Raw genomic sequence first — 18,041 nt, 5'->3', positions numbered from 1 at the left:
TATGAAGCACACTTTCAATGTTCTGAGTTTTCAATGTTTTGAGTTTTCAGTGTTTTGAATTTTCGATGTTATAGTCTCAATGTTATGAAGTAGACCCGCTCCTACATATGGTGGTCACAGAAGCACTGACTGCTTGCACATAATGTGGCTTGTTGCTCCGCTAAATTTTTTGTTCATGAAATTAATTAATCACAGTACTTTTGTATACTTGCAACAAGTTTTTTTCTGTATCCCTCTTAAACATCACTTACATGTGTCCATGTTAGTTGTGCTCTGTAAAGTAATGCATATCTATAAACTTGACTTCTTCTGAAGTGATCACAACCAGCACTGATCTGAACAACACAATGCTCGAGAAATTGCGAGTCATGTTTAGTTTGTATTGCTTAGCTCAGCAAGAGGTTCTCCTGCTCGATTCTCAGCTGGAGCACCTTCTGAGTGGAGTATGCATATCCTTCCTGCGGTCGAGTGGCGTTCGAAAGACATGCGTGAATGGGCGTGCCTTTGTTGAAGGTTAGGTGTCCAGCTGGCACCTCGGCACCGTAAAAATCTACTGCCAATCATTACTGGACCGGAGCTCCACTGTGGTGACCCCTGACCCTAAAAGCCGAAAGAAGAACAACTTGAATTTTCTTGTTCCTATTTGTAACAGCGTGTAAATATTCATCTTTCATTTTCTGAATACCATTTCTTCATCTCTAGGTGTGAAGGTGTTCCTAAGTAAATTGCAGTTTTCACTTGGTGTCCTACACTCACTAGACAGAACAACAAATGTACTCCATTTATTTCGTTGAGATTTTTGCAACACAAATTGGGTTTAACCAACAGATTACATTATGACTGTAAATGCCTGCAGTAGGACTGGTTGTGATTTTTCATCCATTCTTGCTATTGTTTCTCCTAATAATCATGTATTTCTTCGATAGGGAAACAAACTACCTGTAAAATATTTGATAACTTATATTTTTCATAAAGAATATTTCCTCAAAAAAAGTTGTGCATCCTACGTTAGATTTCTTACATATTGTGGAGCAACTATTTTACATAAAAAATATTAAAAATATGTACACAAAAATAATGAAACAAATACAAATAGATTTGATGCACAAATCATTCTCTAAGCACCTTAATGCCCTACAGTGTAATAATTGACCTTTCAAGGACGAAGAGGCCCAATGCCAACCATGAGTTGCCTGTTATTTCCTTGTAATGCCCATGTTCTCACAAATCTTTGTTTGCTTTTATGAGATATGTAGGATTTTAGACTTGTTTACAATCACACTTACTCTAAGATATCAGTCACATTACTAATTTTGATTTGTTGCTAATATTTCATTTTTATCATTAAGCTGAATACTCCTCATCTTCAACAAATGCTGCATTAGCATGCAGCAGTTAAGATGAGAACTTGTGGTATATCATGCACCCACAGGATTATACTCATGAGTACAGCATACTCTCTGCACATCAATGTCATTAGTGGAACATAAGAAATATTGGGTGAGGAAGTTGGTATAACTAAGGAATTTTTATTTTTGGGGGTTGATAAAATATATAATTAAAATTGTCTTGACATAGTAAGGCACTGATTAACTGAATTCTGGTGGCTGCCAAAAAAGTAATTACTAGCAGATTGAAATCAAAAGTCTAAACCACCCATACTAGATATAGTGAATCCAGTAGAAGAACTGGAAGTAGGACCTTTAGAAAAGGGTAGGAGCAAATTACATAGAAAAAAATGGGAATTGTGGGAACAAGACATGCAAAATTGTGTATTGGAGGAGGAATGAGGTTTAAGGAAAGGGAGGAATTGAATGAGCTAGGTAATGTTCAATTGACAATCAGTGTAGTTGTATGTGATTTGTAATGTTTGCAATTGAAAATGTCAATATGGTCTGCTTGCATGTATACATAAATGTATGATTGCCTATGTCACAAGTGATTATTCAATAAAGATTTTTCTTGTTTAAGAAAGAAGGAAAAGTTAGCACATCCTTAAAGTTTGTACTTGCAGTCCTTACTGATTTATTAAAGTTCCTGAGTATTTTCAATCATCCTGTATCATTGTTTTCTTCTGCTTTCTTGAAAAGTATTGTTTCATATGCTTTTATTTTTTTTGCTTACTTTTAACCTAGTAAACCCATTATGCACAAGTCCCTGTTTTATAGGACCACCCAACAGTAATATTTAAGTGACTTGCTCAGAATCATGCAATAAGCAAACAGAGTAAAGGAAATCCAAAATGGGATTACAGAATGGAGCTCATTAGCCCCTCATAACCTAATTCCCCAGCCTTAAAACAGTACCAAAGCTCTCTGTTTTAAATTGTCTAGTAACTATCGCCCCTGTTCCGCCCCACACACACACAAACCTATTCATTACTAGGGGACATTTAGAATAATGAGCATATGCACCAGGCATATACTGTACATTTTGATGGAATATATATTGATCCATACTGGTATACATGGTAAAATTTTTTTCCAAGACCTCACTGTATAGTGCCAAGAAGCCATTATAAATGAACATGTCAGTTCAAAGATGCTGTCTCAGTCTCCTGTTTCCCTTGTATTTCTTTATGTTTCCTAAATATCCTACCTTTCATTTTCTGCTGCACTGCAGCCTAGTTTGAGAACCACAGTTACTTTTCTGCTGATTTGTTTTACTGGTTTTCCACAAACATTAGTCTGTTGTGGTCCTTGATCATCATCTTCTTTCAGCTTTTCCCGGTTAGGGGTCGCCACAGCGGATCACCTGAAGCTCGATTGGCAGTGGAGTTTTACGGTGTTGAGTTGCCAGGTGCCCAACCTTCCACAGAAGGCGCACATACGCATGCACTCATGCCTAGGGCCAATTTAGAGTGTCCAATTATTTCAATATTAGTTCATCTCTTTAGAAATGATTATACCTATTTGCTATATTTTTGTTTCACACCCGCAGCTCCATATGGCATCACAGTATATTTTAGAGTTTAACAACTGACTTCATAGTTAGTGACCGACAACATATCAAAATACACAATATGAGAAATAAGAGTCTTTGAAATGGTTATCTTAACCATTGTTTTCCATTATTATGAAACTGTTCAATTTTCGTTTATCTTTTCATATTTAAGTGAGTCAGACATTACTGAAGGGCACAGAATGAAAAGTCATGGCAACAGGCAGAAACTACATTCATTGCTAGTGTTGAATGCACTACGCTGAAAATATTGCAACCTGTTGTTTTCATTGTAAAATATGTAGTATTTCCGTATTTGTGTTACTAATGCCATAACAAAGTAAGTTAAAAACTACTGAATGGATTAACCTGAAATTTTAGATGATGTTAAAGAAAATTCTCATTTATATCTGCACCATAAGTGGCACTCTGAGCAATAATGAGTGCTGCTCACATCGTTTACAATATTAATTATGCGAAAGACATTTTTCTTATTTCTGTAAATATCTCAAATAAGCATTCAGAAATGAATTGCTTGTGATCATATTAATGTTCAAGCTTAGCTGAAAAAAAGTGCTTCTGATGCTTTTTGTTCACTTCATACAATTTGTAAAATATGGAAAGCTGTATTATATGCTGAACAATAATGCTGTTAGCAAGATATTTATATTTGTTTGTCTTAAACTGTTCAACTCAGTTTTCAGGAAATACTCATAACTCCAAGGATGCGCATAGACTGCTAATAGTTTAAATCCATAGCTTCTTAGGACATTGCTTTTTTCTGTGGCTTTTAGCTTCTCACAGCATTTTCTTTAGACTGTCTCTGAGGTACGCAGCCACTATATAAAGTCCAGATTACTCACTTTGATATGACAATTGCTTAGCAGACATGTTAATTGTGAAACACATGGTTTGGTTTCACTTCTTCCCAGCTGCAGTTGGCCTTAGAACCTCATTCCATTCTTATTTCGGAGGACCAGATAAAAAGACTGGTTTAACTCATCTGTCACAAATAAAAGACTGGTTTAACTCATCTGTCATTTTAATGACTGCATATTAAGAGTCATCTATAGTTAATATGTATGGTTCAGTGATGATGTTCTTAGATGAAAACATTGATAATCACCATCAGATAGTATTACCCAAAGCCATCTCATTAACATATAGACTCTTCTGCTATGGATTCATTCTACCCACACATATAGCTTTTCTTAAATTCAAATCATCTCTCATGTCATTCATTGCGACGATTTTAGATATTGCCCATTCTTGATAGTGTATTCTTTCTTCCTTCCTCCACTTTGCTGCAAGACTGAAGTGCATCAAAGTCACTGAATTTTCAGACGGAATCCTTGTTCTCTTATCTCTGTCTCCTAAGCTTAAACATCAATCACACCTTTATACATTTCAATTTTAAGCTCATGCTTGGAGAAATGCCTAATGTAATATCTACGTTCACTTATGTGCCACGTCATATTTTATACTCGTATCATACTCAAAGGTCAGTATAGCTATTTTATTCTTTTTTTTATTTAAAATTTGTTTACTGGGGTACAGCACTGATCACAAGTAACCAACTTCAGTGTCAGCCCATGAATGGAAAGAAAGTCAGAAGTATATTCAGTGAGTATAAACAAAATACACACCTGTAAATATTTTCAGCTAAGAAAACTTTAAAGATTATACAGAGTTACAATACACATTAATAACAAATGAAGCTAAATTTAATTTAGAAAATGTGGTGTCTGTGTGATAATTACAAATGTGTGAAGTCTAAGTGGGAATGACTGGAGAGTTGAGAACAGTGAAAGATATTAAACTTTGTGAGTAGCTGAAAGCAGAAGTTAATGCAAACAATTATGTAAGTGAGAACACTGATTGGTGCAACACAGCATACTGTATGAGGGACAATTAAAACTGTTACTAGCAGGAGAAAGAGAGAATAATGTAGTTCAGGTTAGGTGATATGGTTGGAAAAGAGACAATGAAATATGACTGATTAGAGGAGGTGGGCCTAGTTGAATCCTAAATTTAAGGTACGTCGAAGTGTCTTTTATTTCAGGGGAATACTTTCTTAAGAGTATTGGGCGTAGTATAGAAACAATGCTACTTGCAATGTTTTGGGGGAATGCAGTGTGGGAGCAGAATAGCTGTGGTTTCTGAGGCTGCAAGAAGACGATTGTTTAATTAGTTTAGCTGCTAGGACAGAGAGGGTCTGGTTGACCAGGAGTTTGAATAGTTGAGATCCAACAAGAAGGCCAATCATTGGTTGATGAGAGAACCATTTTCCTTTCTCAGTGTTTTGCAGTGGTGTTTACATTTTTAGGGCCAGGTAACAAATTTACAAATGTTAATGGTTATTGTTTGAATATGTATGGAGTTTGCTTTTGATGCTGAGGACAGGCCGTATTCAAGTTGGGAGAGTAACATGCCTTTGGTTATAGTTGTTCTTGAGGTTTTAATAAGAAAAGGGGATATTTTATTGGCCCAAAATAGGAGACAATTAACATTTTTGCTATTCAAGTTGGGAGAGTAAGATGCCTTTGTTCTTGAGGTTTTAATAAGAAAAGGGGACATTTTATTGGCTCAAAATAGGAGACTGTTAACCTTTTTCCTTGTGTCATTGAGGTGGCTGGAAGAGTTGAGGAAGGAGTCAAGCCAAAAGCCAAAATATTTAAAAGAGGTAACATTTTTCTGTTGGAGTATTGTTGTGATCATAGAAATGCAAAAACTTTTACTCTTTTTAAGCTGCTGTTTGGTGTCAAAAATCATAGTTTTGGTTTTGTTGTAGATGAGAAGGAGGCTTTTATTTGAGATCCCATGGATTAGGGCTGTAATCTGCATGCAGGTGCTTCTGGAGGTTGGGTACTGCATTGTTTGTGTGAATTAGTACCACATTATCTACACAGTGTAAGAGGGGGAGATGAGGTAAATGAAGAGGAAGATTATTTAAAAAGATGGGTAACAGTATTGAATCTTATGGTACTGCTTTCTGAAGGCTGAATGATTGGAAAATCAAAGTATGAATTTTGAAGAAGGCAATCAGTGAAGTAGATCTGAAGCCAAATTAAGAAAGTAAGACATAGCAAGACTTGTATCTCTTTGTAGTAGGTAATGGAAGATGATGATGTAGTTACCAAGGCACAAATGCTTTTGTGAGGTCATTAAAAATGGCTCCAATGAGCCGGATAGAGCCCATAGCTACACAATGCCATCTGCTAGGGTCCGTAGGGCTACAAGTGCATGTTGATCAAACCTGGTCCTATGCTGTTTATGAGAAAGGAGTCTGTAGGTAATGATGTTTTGGGTGACTTGTATACAGATACGAGTGGGAAGGATATATAATGCATTGTGAATATCTGGTAGGATTTGATTGCTTAGGGATTGGTCTGACAATGGCTATTTTTCATGTAGTTGGCATACATTTTGTGTTAGGCAGAAACTGAAGGGGGATGTGAAGAAGACCCTACAGTGGTATATAAACCAGACATAGAGGCCATCTGTGGATGGTGGGCTGTCACTTATTATTAGACACAGAAGAGGTTCTAAGTCTCTTTTTTTTACTTATTCAAATTAAAACTGAGGAATGTAGAACGGCGGGTTGAGGGGGTCAGTATTAGTGTCTGAAAGGGTAGGTTGGTTGGAGAATTCAAAGAGGAAGTCGAAGGGAAAAAAATGTAGGTGCTGCTGTTGAAAGACTGTTTGAATATCTCTTCTTGTAATTTGATTCACTTTTTTCCTAAAAGGTTTTGTTGACTAAGTTAAGGATAACTTGAGTGTTTGGTAACTAAAACTAATAAACACGTATTTTCACTCCTTTGTGGGTTCAAGGTATATGAGGCCTACTCGTTGCAAAGAGTGTGGGCCTACTCTCTGCAAAGTGTTGAGGACTACTCCTCAAAAAGTATGTGAGTCGTACTACTCATAAAGTATTTGAGGCCTGCTCCTTTCATGGCATTAGGTAACACTTTGCTCCTATCATGCACCCCTGTAAGTAGCACCTCACTTTTCTGTCATCTCAAGCATTTATTCCATTACTGCACTTCTCCTTTTCCTCACCTCATTGAGAGAGTCTATAAAATACTTCTGTACATAGTACGTTCTATAAAAGTCTTCTGTACATAGTACGTTCTATAAAAGACTTCTCTACATAGTACGTTCTATAAAAGACTTCTCTACATAGTACGTTTTACCAAATGTGTGGAATAAAGAAGGAGGTGACTTTTCTTGCTTGAATAACAATTTAATAGATCACAGCAGAAGCAGCTTATCTTTTGTACATGTAGCATACTGTCTATATACACACACACACACACACACACACACACACACACACACACACACACAGTGGTAATAGTAGAACAGTCTCTCCCCTCCTTACAACTGTCGAATCCCTTTTCTGATAAACAATCCTGAGGTCATCTTTCTTCTAAATTAAACAGCATGTTCATAGATTCATAGGTGTATAGTGGGCTAATGACCAATGGGACGTTTATAAGCCTAGCCATGCAATCCAAATGTTTCCAATGAGTTATTGTTCCTTAGAGGTTATTTTAAAGGGTGTATGTTAGTTAGGACATGATTTAATGTCCGTCTCTATCCATCAGAGACATATGTGTCAGACCAGAGATGAAATTCCGATTTCCCAACCACATGTCCATCTTGCACTTGAATAGGTTTAGGAAATGGCTCTGCTTCACATGGATATGAAGCCTACTTACGAGAATGAGGATTCTCTGAGATAAATATAACATGCTGGAGGGACAGGTGTGTAAGTGTTTAAGTATTTCGTAGTTCTGGTGCTGTTCATTTTTCAAATATGCAAAAGGCCAATCAGAGCACGATACAAGGATGTACTGTATGCAATACATACATCACCTCTCAGTAGTCTATAGGAGACAGTATACAGAGACAGGTCTTTGATGCGATATGCATAGTACATTGTGTTTATGCTATGTATTCTTTTTTGAGGAACCACTATGGACATTTCAGTTATTGCATGTGCCAGGTCCGGTAAATACTGAAAGGGATGTTACACTCAGTGATCTGTCTGATGAGGCCCGAGTACAATGACATGATGACTTTCTTTGATCTAGATGCCATGCCCTTGCTCATAAGTTGAGTGACAAAGAATAATTTTTAGCAGCATCAATAAACACAACCATTTTATTCAGTTGTAAACCTAAGGAAAGCAGTAACTCTTCATAGTATTTGATTCAGGAAACATATCTCATACAAAGTTCTTATCTATTTCTTATTACACAGCACTAGTAACTGATAAATATGTCTGACTTTCCTGGACTTAGATGCCATAAACTTACTTACGAGTTGAGTGATACAATGATTTTTAGCAGCATTAACATAAAGAACCATTTTATTCAGTTGTAAACCTAAGGAAAGCAGTAACTATTCATAGTATTTGGTTCATAAATCTTATTTCTTACCAAGTTCTTGTTTATTTCTTATTTAATATTAAACAGTACCAGTAACTCATCATCTCTAACTAAGCAACACACTATTTACAAGCTATTCTTTGTAGACTAACATTCTAACTGCACAGAGTGCATGCTACACAGATCTCTGTAGAATAGTGATTTTTGCCTACTCTTTCTACTAAATGTTCTCTGGTGACTGGCTACATCAGTAGAGATTCTATACATTAACATTCCGTAGAACATCTGTGGTTCAGAAATCAATGCCTGAATGTACAAACATATAGAGCAAAGGTCGTCTATATATCATTTCTGGTGGTCTCCTGCTCTTATAAAGGTTGCATTGTCTGTACAGATCCAGTGGCATTTGGAAATCTCACCTTCCTGAAATATAGTTACTTTAGTACACCATTCCTTCTCACCTTGCAGGTTTATGGTGATTTTAGTCCTAGGATGTAGATAGATGAGCCCCTTTGCAGATGTTGTAAAATAAAAGAAGCAAGAAACACATACTTTGGGGGCAAGTTTAAATCAGGCTAACAGGACTAGAAAAAGTCATCTCAAATGTTCAGTCGATCAGGAGTTGCCCTGAGTGATGTGGATCTGTGGCCTTACAATGCTAAGAATGATTAATGCAGAATCTACTTAGGAATCTACACTATGGTATCCACTTCTCTATAAGCCTGACCATAACGCGGGCTGGCTGTCATCTTTCAAAAGTCATATAAACTGGGATACTCTAAGTCTTTTCTTCCAATCAGAAAATATTTATCCCTAAAGACCCTATATGGATGTTACCACCATACCTCAATCAAGCTGTCAAGCTTTAACACAAATTTTGTTTTCAAAGTTGTCACTCTGTACACTTTTCATTAACTGTCACTTTACTCTCAAGATAAATGCAGCAACCTAATGCAAAATCATTGATCTGTTTGCATTTACAACATTCCTTGATGTGCAATTACCTCCAAAGGTGTTCTTGTCCTCTGTACATCTAAACCATCTATTTTATTTTGGTATACATTCTGAAGTGAATGTTTCAAACACTGCCTTCTGGCTGTGTTTAATCCACTGCCCTGTTTTTTCCCATATTGCATTTCTGTAAAAACCTTACTCAACGAGAACTATTACCCATTTGTTCCATCAGCTCATTAATTATTTCTCCCATCTGATTTACTGCCTGCACTGCTGTTTCTGATGTCATGCCTCAATGTAACCCCTGAAAAGGCTGTTTGCTGAAAATGTTTATCATGAACCTGTCACAGATACTTTCTTTTTTAGTTTGCCAAAATGAGATCTTTCTGCCAATACCTCCAAGCTTCTACCAGACCCTCCATCAGTCTTCCCATCTTTCTGTACTGTGACACACCTCATCTCATTCTACATTCTTGATTTTTTTCTTATGTCTGGGCACAAATTAATTCATCTATATATAATGTTGTATGACAGTAATTCTCATGTTCTTACTTACTACAATTACTACCACCTTCGAAAACAATTTAACAATGCGTAGACTTGCGGCTTGCCTGGCTCTTTGTTGAGGTTTACAGTTATCCAGCAATAACAAAATGAATATTTCCATTCTGGCTGCTTTTTTTAGTGGCTAAGGTGTTTTCTTGCAACAAGGTTTTATTAGAATCAAATAAAAGCAGTGTTTCTCATCCATCCCTTTCTAGCCAATCAGCCCTTTCATTCCCCCATCACCAGGGCCCATTCAATTAACTTCATTCACAGATAATCTATAACCCCAAAACAGCTAAAAGTATACGAAAGAGGAAACGTATATCAATTCATCTGAGTTTCCTATCAATGTATATTTTTGTTTATATTACAGAGGCATTTATTACTCAGTTGTCTCCCACTAATGTTATCAGCCATATGCTTTTATTTTACATAACTACCACATCACACAAAGCCAAGAAATAACCCCATCTCAAAACTCAAATCAGGAATACCCTGCAATACTGAAAGCAGAATGTGATAGACACACAGATTGCACTTTATTAACTGATAAGTTTTCCAACCAGAAAAGTGGTAAAATGGTCAGTAACAAATACTAAAAATCATTCAATTTGAAATTTCTTGTCAGTGCAGAAGGTTTTGAAGCTTTGCATTTCTCTCTTTAGGGCATTTGCCTAAATTTTATCATTTAAATGTGATCAACACTCTCCCTTAATGAATATAACTACCACATTCACTACACAAGGAAACAATCAAAAAAGGAAATTCTTACATCACAACTTAAAATGATGATGATTAATTAAAGCAAGTTCAAGTAAAGTTGTCGGAAATAATAACTGGTTACCTCAAAGTTAGATTTGTCTTCCCATAAATAAACTAAACTAATTGCAGGTGTACTGCTGTCCAACATACACTTATTAGTCTAAAACAAATGAGAAGATGGTTCCCAATATAAGAAACCGACAGAGCAGAGACATTCAAAACACGGCCATTGCTGTACATCTCAGATATATGAATCTTGAAGGTAGCCACAGGCACACTTTATTGAGGTGTCTTAATACAATATGTGAGCTATAAATGTAATGGGTACTCTGAAATTCACATGAAAATACTTCAGCAGAAAGAATCTAATAACCAGAAAAATATATACTTCAGCAAAAGAAAACTAATAACCAGAAAAAATGGGAAACAGAAAATCAACCTCTCTCAGCAAAGTGAATACAACCAAAAAGCAAACATAAATTACTGAGAAGCTTGACAACTGTCAGCTGAAGTAACACAATAATGTTAATATGAAGTAATATTTTAAAATGTTGATGCTAAAATATTAGATGGCATCTCCAGAGTAACACTGTGAATAGTAATATCCCCCAGCATTTTTTCAGAATGTGACATCAGTCTCTTTCTCTGATTATTTTTTCACAAACTGCGGATGAATAAGTGACAGTCCAGTATTAGTTTAGCAAGTTTCATTATTCTCTATCTAGAAGGAGCACAATTTATGGATTCTGGATTTAATTCATATTTATGGATTATTTCTCACAAACTATAATCCCTTTAGCACTGCATGAGACAGATACTTCCAGAAGAAAACAAGCAAAACATCAAATCAAGTTAGAATTCACTTCAGGAAGATAGAAAACAAAATTCAAGTGACAGCTCATTTATTTTAGAATTTATACTGATTAATGAAACGATGTATGCTCAGGTTTCAGCAGTTCTCTCATAGAAGTCTCCAAGCATGGCAATATCCTTGGTAGCAACAGACATGCCAGTGGGAATCAATGTGCTTCAATGGCACTCAATTTAATTGATGGAGTAGCTTCAATAAAGCCCTAACAGAATCAAACTGCTGATATTCCCAATTTAGTCAAAGAAAAAGTGATAAACAATGGCTACAGTTACATTTAATTTGTAAAGATACAACTACTAATCTTTAAAAAATTACTGCACAGTTAACTGTAGATAGATTTAAACAAATTCAAATAAGTATTTTAAAAACTGATTAAAACATATCCAAATTTCAAACTGCAATACTTGAAATTTACTGCAACAGTACGCATGGCAAAAATGATACAAGAAACCAATGTAAAATATGCATTCTCCAGTTGTGAAGACAGCCATGCTGAAAATGGCACTGAATACTTAAACGACAAGGAACAGTGAGATAATGTGTTTAGCTGCACCTAAAAGCAAAATGTGCTCTTTTTGCAGAAGATGAACTCAATATGCCTGTTACTTGGGGCAACCTACTGCTAAAGACAATTTCACTCAACTATATGTTTTGTGATACAAACATATCTTAATTTTTCAAAAAAGGATGTTTCTTTAACATCTTCTGTAAAAATTCACAGGCTTATAAAATGATGAATTAATTTATATAATCCAAAAGTAAACATGCAAAACATTTTCAGAAGAATTTAATTCAAGTAATGAAGCCAGTTTTTCAACGTCAGGTAGACATAGGGCTATGTAGTTCTCCACAGAGAGTACAGATTGCTTCTCAGCATATTCCACACTTACCATAAAACATTGCTGATTCAGACAATATCTGTTTTAGGCTTTAGCATAGGTATATGTTCAAGTCAGGATATCACCTTTACATTGCTGATAGGGTGATATCAGAACCTGCTGTGTGCCTGCAGCATTCAGCACTGGTTTGGATTGGAAGCTCTCCAGTCGGACAGTACCTCCTTTGACACCAGTGGCCTTGATGTCAACTGTATAGGTTGCCACTAAGCAACATTTCATAGATATCAATGGATTAATATCAGCTATGATCCTTCTGTGCCATTCTGGGTGTCATCGGGCGTTTTGTGAATTTGTCATGAAAGCCTGCCTTAGTGAGCATTGACGTCTGTGGGATTGGTATTCATGCTGGTCATTTCAATTCTATTAGCAGAGAGAATGTTTTACTAATGATTTTAAATGTTTAAATTTCACACAATAGTCTGTAATATGTAATGCTGGTATTATGTAATGCTGTATCTGCTTAGCCTTGTTCTCCCGGGCCTCCGCTGAAAATGGACATGCATCCAGTCGGACTATCCCGATGCAAAATAAAATAAATAAATAGGGTGGCTTTTGTATAAATTGTAAGTATATTTATATGAAAGGAAACATGCAGTATAGGTTATTCTTATTTATGCATATAAGCTACAGAGAAAGAATCATGCCCTTAAAAGACCAAAAGTGTAAAGCAAATAATGTTATACAGCTTGTGACAAGAGTGGGTCGAACACTGAGTTACCAGGCTATGGGTTGTTTAATACTGACAGAGGCAAGAGAGATGAAGGAGTGTAGCAATCTACATAAACAAGGTCACTAAATGTAAGGTCACAGAGGAGAAGGAAAACCACTGAACAAGAGGGTAAAAGAGTGCATAGGATCAGAACCTAGGATAAGAACAATAGAGGTTACAGTACAGGAAGGGGGGATGCTGTTGAGTCGATAAAGCATCCCCCTCTGGATACACCAGTGAAAGAGAATGAAAAGAGTGGGGTAAGAAAAAGACGGCAATACTCATCTGGGATCTGAATCTGCCAAGAGCAGACTGGAAGATTCCAAGCCCCAGTGTAAAATAAGGGGTTCAGCTATCTACTGTGGGAAGTAGTATGGCCAGAAATTTCTATTGTGTACTGCAAGCTTGTGCTTCTGAACTATGTATTATCTTTTTGGTGTATATTAATGCAGCCCACTTTTCTATAAATATTGTATTTCTGTTCCCTTGATATTTTATGCAACAAGATCATCAATACAACAGGGCAGCTGGGTCAAGTCTGGTTAAATTTAAGTAAGATAACGTCACATTGTCCCCTTACATCCTCACCTAAAATTTAAAAAAAAAATAATTTATCCAAACCCTGTGAGTTGTACACTAAGATGCAGTCATATCATTTCAACTGTTTCTCTTACAATCATAAGGAGACAGTTTTTAGAAATGTATTCCAATCTGTAAGCAAAATGTCTATACAGTATACTACAAACATTAGCTCAGATATTACTAGACATGTTCTGGAGTCTATAAGCTGAAAGAAGTTCAAGAAACACTGTACACTCAAACAAATACATTTTATCACTAGCCATACCCATGGGTACAGGACCTTCCTTACCAGAAGTAACAGAATTACGGCCAGGGTTGGCTTGTGGAATTGGATTGCTAGACTGCTGTGCTTCCAAATGCAAAAGCTATTCTTATCAACAATACACATAACTGCTAGCCATCCTGTAAGACCATATATATTTTCCACAATTACTATTTTCTGTGTGCGTGTGTGTGTATTTTCTTTTATACAGTTAATATTTTGTGTGGGGAAGTTGCAGTGGGTTACACCGTCTCTGGCATCAATAAGCTGATATGCATTACTGTGGTGCCCATTATTGTCATTTGATCAGACAGACATCTGAAATGCACTCAATCAATAACTGTCTGTACCTGAAGGATGTGTGTGTGTGTGTGTGTGTGTGTGTGTGTGTGTGTGTGTGTGTGTGTGGGGGGGGGTCACAATGAGTTGCATTGTATGTGCCTGGTAGCAAAAATACCTCTAAACTATCCTTAATGTTTAGAGATCTCACTAATTTTGACTCACACTTTTAATCCATGTCTCCTAAAATTGAAGTCTGAGCAATAGCTAGCTGACCTAGTACTGTGTGCAGTTTCCCGATATGACAACTGTCGACTCTAAGTTAAGGAGCTAAAAAAAAGTTGCTACAAATGTCACAGTGAAATACCACACACAAAGCACTGACCATTTCAGCCCTGATAGCAAATGCAGTATTGGCAGTCAGAAGCTGAAGGCCAGTACTGGTAATTACACCCCTTCAAATCTTGTACTGGGTAGCTGTCCCCTTGGTCCGATCCTAGCTGCTCCTCTGGTGTGTGTACATGAAGATGTTTGCATTGGTCTACATTGCATGTGTACAGTGCAGTGGCTGCCATTATTATTTATTCGTTCTTTTGACCACAGCTAGACATCTAGGGCATGTGCAGTGACTTTATTTGAAGAGATAGTGTGTGTATGTATGTTTGTATGTGTGGTTGTATGCACAAGTGCAGGGATTACAATGGGTTGCACTGTATCTACCAGGAAGAAAACATACCTCTAAACTGTCCGTAATGTTTAGGGATGCCACTAATTTTGGCTCATACTTTTAAACTATACCTGCTAAAAATTGGACATTCCTTTGAGGCACTCTAAGCAACAGTATATGAAAAGTGTCTCTAATTTCAGAATTATTTTTTAGGGGTATTGCTAATTCTGGAAGCAAAAGGTTGAGAGCTATGCAGCAACAATCTGAAATACATCATTATGGTTATTAATTAGTATAGTCATTAATTTGATCACACTCAGACATCTGAGGCATATACAGTCAAAGGGGCTGTAATTAGTGGCAACGTGTGTTTACGTGTATTTCTGTGCATATGTGCAGGGGTTATAACTGTTGACACTGTATGTGACCAATAGCAAACATACCTCTCAACTGTACTTAATTTGTAATGATATCCCTAATTTTAACTCGTACATTTAATCCATCCAGGACTCTGCAGATTAGACATTTCTTTGGGAAGTTCTAATGTAATAACAGTATCTGCAAAATTATCCTATATTAAGGACTTTTCTCAAATTACTATTAGTATTGTTTCTAATTCAGGAGGTGAAAGGTTGAGGGCATTGCAGCAACAAATGGAATATATTATTATGGTCATTATATACTTGTGCAATAATTTATGTTATCACAAACATCTGAGATATTCACTGTCAATATCATGTCTGTAATTAGCAAGCATGTATGTATTTGTCTGCAGGGAGTAGCTTAATGGGTTGCACTGTATGCGTGTAGCAGCAATGAGGTGAAATAAATTACTATGGCCATTATTTATCTAGCCATCCATTTGATTGTAATAAGACATCAGAAGTGTACACAATAAAGTTGTGGTAATTGGTGAAGGCTTAAGTAAGGGGGTTAAAATAGGTTGTTCTGCATGTGTCTAATGGCAATGACCAGAAGTTCATTACTGTGGTAATTTATTCATTCAGTCTTCTGATCATAGTCAAACATCTGTGGTGTACACAGTCAAAGTGGCTGCAACTGGTGGGCACACGTGTGCATATGTGTCTATGTCTATATGCAGGTGGTAGGTTGCAATAGGTTGTGCTGGATACAGCTTCCAAAATTAAGGAAATGAAATACATTACTGTTGCCATTATTAATTCAGAGTGCATGAAGCACTGATATTAAAACGGATTAATTAGTAAAAGTACTTCTCAGCTCTAAGCTCTAGTCTCATGCTAAAACATACAGTGGTCACCACAGAACAGTTGTGAACCTAGAAAGATTTTTAAAGTTACATGCTTCTCTATCATACACAGAAAATGTGTGTCATGGCAAAACATCTAACAGCTTTTAATGCAATTCATTCATCAGAGTGATACTTTGCTTCTGCCCAATGTCTGTGTGGAACCATCAAGTATTTTATGGCTTTCAAAGCTGTAAAACCTTTCACATTCATATCCTTCAAACTGACAGCTGTAACCTGGAAAGGACCAGCTACTTAGACATCACCATCATCAACACCCGGCTGGAGAACTAGCAACAGCAATTTGCAGAAAACCATCATATTGTAACACATTTCTCCACTTCACCAGTTGTCACCCCTTTCATCAAAAGAAAGGGGTGGTAAAAAAACAGTTCATTAGAGCATTCCAACTTATTTCAGATGATGAGAAATGTCTGGAACAGTTTAATACTTTAAAATCAATGTTTTTGGATAGAGACTACCCTTCAACACTACTAGATAAAATTTTCTAGGAGGTTTGAATGGAAAGGGAGTGCAGATATCATCAAGAAAGGGTTACAATAACTGACCAATATTTACAAAGGGCACAAAGGTCCAGAACACAGTGGTCAGACCAATATGGTTCTGCAATACAATTCAGATGCCAAGAAAACTGAATCTATTATGCAGAAGAATTGGCACGTGCTGCAGTGTGATGAGTCCATTAAGTGCTACTTTTTTGGAAAAATCCTTCCTTTTAGAGGTAGGAAGTAGTAACTAAGTGGGCTTCAAACAAATGGAAGTGTGGTCATTGTCCACAATGCCCCTACAGTAACATGAATTATCAAGGTCCCTTGATGAACAAAATTGTTGGTAACATGCAAAGTGGGACTTACAACTGTGCAACACAAAGAATTGTTTATTTGGTTACTTGTACTTCATGTACGGCATTTTATATAGGCAAAACTAAAAATGCCTTGAACAAGCACATTTACCAACAACTATACAGTATAAAACATCAAAACATGAAGTGTGCTTTAGCCAAACACTCAAGTATATGTTCTGAGTTTAACAAGTTTGTTTTCTTCATTTTGGAACAAATACAGGTCAAACCATAGGGGGGGACTGGTAATACATGCAAACTCTTGCACGAGGAAATGTATTGGCAAATTAGACTCAGTGCAAACAATTCAGCCAGTCTCAATGACAGCATTTCAGTTTCAAGTGAACTAAACACACGAGCCTGTACGGTATGATAACAGCCCCCTGGACTTATGTATTTTTACTGGGGATATGATTCTAGGGTTACCACCTGTCCCACTTTGCGAGGGACAGTCCCTCTTTGGGCAGTTGTGTCCTGCAAAAAACATTGAAAAAATTACAAATGTCCTGAGATTTTAGGACAAAGTTCTTTCCTATATTTTATGTAATAGTTGCATAAAACAGTTATTCTGTATCTGAAACACCTAAGTGTTATATGAAACAGAGTAAGACATTAAAATGCTACAAGAATAATCTTTTATTTAGGCAAAAAGTGAAGTTTTCTCCTTTGTATTGGCCTTGGGTATGTTTCGCCCTGCAAAATCTGACATTTGTACCAAAAATGTCCCACTTTGGGCATTTGAAAAAGTGGCAACCCTATATGATTCTAATTAAATCTTGCATGGGCCCTTTAAGAAGCTAGTGGTGATGTCTTCCCTTTTGAATGAGTGCTGTGAGGGAGTGTCTTAGTTCAAAGGGGTAAGTTTTAGTTGAAAGTCACAGTTCTGATAATGTCTTTGTAAGTAGACAAAAGTGCTCAACTTTCACTTTGTTTTTTGGTTAAATAAAAATATTTTTAGAGTTCCTGTGATTAGCTGACTACCTAGTTGTTCTATCAATCAATAATCATCTACATTTGTTAATTTAATTGATCACAATCAAACATTTAT

Source organism: Protopterus annectens, chromosome 6.part0, assembly GCF_019279795.1.
Source record: "Protopterus annectens isolate FY-2018-M chromosome 6.part0, PAN1.0, whole genome shotgun sequence".
Lineage (NCBI taxonomy): Eukaryota > Metazoa > Chordata > Ceratodontiformes > Protopteridae > Protopterus > Protopterus annectens.
This window is presented reverse-complemented; position numbering follows the sequence as displayed.